Here is a 3,572-nt window from a genome sequence, read left to right as displayed (position 1 = left end):
GCGCTGGACGCCAGATTTGGGCAGAAGGCTGGCGTTGAATGCCAGTTTACGTCGTCTATTCTTGGCCAAAGTATGAATTATTATATATTGCTGGAAAGCCCTGGATGTGTACTTTCCAACGCAATTGGAAGCACGCCATTTCGAGTTCTGTAGCTCCAGAAAATCCACTTTGAGTGCAGGGAGGTCAGAATCCAACAGCATCAGCAGTCCTTCTTTAACCTCTGAATCTGATTTCTGCTCAAGTCCCTCAATTTCAGCCAGAAAATACCTGAAATCACAAAAAAACACAAAAACTCATAGTAAAGTCCAAAAATGTGAATTTAACATAAAAACTAATGAAAACATCCCTAAAAGTAACTAGATCCTACTAAAAACATACTAAAAACAATGCCAAAAAGCGTATAAATTATCCGCTCATCATACGCCAGCTCTGAGCACGAGCCATTTCCCTCTTACTCTTAAAGCTGCAGAGAGCTCTAAGCTGGCCATCTGTTTCAAGCAAACTGTATTCAAGTGAAAAAGTAAAGTTAAAAGTTAAGGATTGTACCCACTTGAAGCTTGTATTAGGTGGTAATGGCCTTGGGGAAGGTGTTTCTGGTGGTTCTGTAAGTTCTACTCCCTGGTAATCTTCTGTGAATTCCTCCACTTCTTTGCAAGGGTCTTCAAACGCATCATCACCCTGGTCAAAGTCTTCTATGTCTTCCTAATCACTCGAGTCATAGATTGGAGGTTGAGAGAAATCTACCTCCGCATCATCTTCGTATTCACTCGGGGAAGATACTTCGATCTCAGAGAATTCACTTGCGGATGCAAGTTTATTACTAAGAGAGCTTGACTTGTGACTATCATCATCAAGGGAATTTGTGTCCTGGGTTATTCCGTCTAGTTCTTCATAAACGACTTGCCTCGGGGATTGTGCTCTATCCTCCTTAGCATCAACTATAACGTCCTTGACAGAGTTCTCCTCAACTCTGGATTCCCATGGAGGTTCAGCGTCTCCTAGATCTTCAACCAACTCTTCTTCTTGTACAATGACAGCATCTTCTACTTGTTCTAGTATGAATTCATGCTCTGTCTTGTCCACTGGAGTTTCTAGTGTCTCCTTCATGCTACGCTTTTCATTAGATTGTCCACACGGGGCTGTGGTTGGTCCTTGAATGTTCCCGCATCTAGAAGCTAATTGAATTACTGCTTGCTCCAGTTGTCGAATGGTTGTTTGAAGTTTATTTACTGTTGCCTTGAGGCGAACCTCTGATTCTCTGGGTGATGGATTTAGACATGAAACATAGGGAAGTGGTGGTGCTTGGGGGTGATTGGATTGGAACTGGGGTAGGGAAGGATCATACGGTGGCGAATGATGAAGAGAAGCTTGTGAGTGTGGTGGTTTAAGGTTATGTTGAGAGGATGGTCTATAGGCACGGGGTGGGGCTTGTTGGTAGTTACAAGGTTGTCCACCATATCTATCAGCGGGGGATGCATTGTAGAATGGTCGTTGTCCGTGATATCTTGAGAATGAGGAACAAATATGACAAATGATTTAAATAGCAATTAAAAGAAATAAATACTGTAAAGCAAACTTTTGGCAAGGTATGAGAAATTGGAAGTCCAGACTTAGTTATTCTTATCAATAACAATGAAAGTTGAATCTTAAATCCACTTAGTTAACCTTTACTAAAGTAAAGGAAAGTCAAGGGACTAATTAGTTTGATCTTCGAATCCTATTTATTTCCTAAGAAAAGGTTGGGATTATTGAAGCTCAGTTCAATTAGCAAAGATAACAGTTATCAATTATGTTGAGATAAGATAACTCCTGAGTTACTGCTTTCTTAACCAAGACCAAAAGAGGAAAAAGTAAATTTGCTGGAATAAAAATACCTTCAGATGTAAAGCAACAATAACATAAATTAAAGAAAGCAATCATGAATTGAAATACCTCAAATAGCATTAATAAGGGAAATTATAATCTAACATGAAGGGTTCATAAACTAAATTGGAAAAATAAATAAAAATAAAGAACCTGGGATTGAGAGTCACTCCTAAAACTAAGAGAAGTCCTAAATCCTAAGAGAGAGAGGAGAGAACCTCTCTCAAAACTAGATCTAAATCATGGAAAGTAACTAAATTGGCGAGCTCTGCCTGAATGGATGCGTTCCCACACTTTATAACCTCTGGTCTATGCCTTCTGGACTTGGATTGGGCCAAAAAGGGCTTCAGAAATCGCTGGAAGCATTTTCTACAATTGCTGGTGTGTAGCCTCTGTCACGCATCCGCGTGGGTCACGCGGTCGCGTCATTCGGAGCTTTTCTTGTCACGCAGTCGCGTTAGTCATGCGACCGCGTCATATTCCTTCTGCTTAAGGCGCGCGGTCGCGTCAGTCATGCGGCCGCGTCGCTGTTGATTCGTGCTTGGCATGCGATCGCGTCGTCCATGCGATCGTGTGGATGCCAGTTTCTTCATAACTCCGTTTTGCACTTTCCTTCCATTTTTGTATGTTTCTTTTCCATCCTTTAAGTCATTCCTACCTTAGAAGATCTGAAAACTACTCAACACACTGATCACGGCATCGAATGGAATTAAAGGTAATTAAAATAATTAATTTTAAAGCATAGAAAACATGGTTTTCACATACATCACATAATAAGGAAGGAGAAGTAAAACCATGCAATTAACATGAATAAGTGGGTGAAGGATTGAATAAATCACTCAAACTAAGCACAAAATATATCATAAAATATGAGTTTATCAATCATATTTACAAATAAGTTAGTAAATAACTAATTAATAAATTTTAAAATTATTTTCAATAATTGTAAAAATGATACAACGCTAAAATTTAACTATAGATACAAAGTTTATTCACAGACTAAAATCCAAGAGGGGAATTTCTACTCCACAGGTTCCAACAAGCAAGGAGAGTGGTTCCTTTGAGAATCTAATATAACAAGCAAAACAATAATAACTCTAATAAGTTAATTTTAACATCAATTAACATAATAGAGCTTATATACCCAAAAATCCCAAATTTTATCTTACTTTAACCTTAAATTTTCGAATTTGTTAATACCTATAACTATAACCATGACAAAAATTAAAGATATAGGTAATTATCAAAATAAAGAATCATCTTAATGTCTTAATAATTGGTAATACTTGAATTAAAGGTGATTTTTCTCTTCTTCAAGCTTAGGCTACTTCAATAGAGTTTTGGAATAAAAGCCAACATATGAGAGCACAATAGATAGAGTATAATAGAGTTAGAGTAGAAGAAGAGTAGTGTAAATAATCAAAATAAAAGTGTATGAAAATTTATTATTGAGGAAATTAACGTGAGGAAGAAAAACACTAGGGAATGTGCAGAAGAAAGGAGTGAAGGAAGAAGAATGTGTTTTTTTCTAGAATGGAGAGTGTGTGTGTGTCCTGTTAGAGTGGGAAGGGTTAAGGGAGTTATGGACTTGACCCAAAGTCTTTCTTCATTATTGTTGTTGTTATTATTATTATTATTATTATTATTATTATTATTATTGTTGTTGTTGTTGTTGTTGTTGTTGTTGTTGTTGTTGTTGTTGTTGTTG

Source organism: Arachis ipaensis, chromosome B04 (assembly GCF_000816755.2).
Source record: "Arachis ipaensis cultivar K30076 chromosome B04, Araip1.1, whole genome shotgun sequence".
NCBI lineage: Eukaryota > Viridiplantae > Streptophyta > Magnoliopsida > Fabales > Fabaceae > Arachis > Arachis ipaensis.
The sequence above is the reverse complement of the archived record's forward strand: the minus strand, read 5'-3'. Positions refer to the sequence as shown.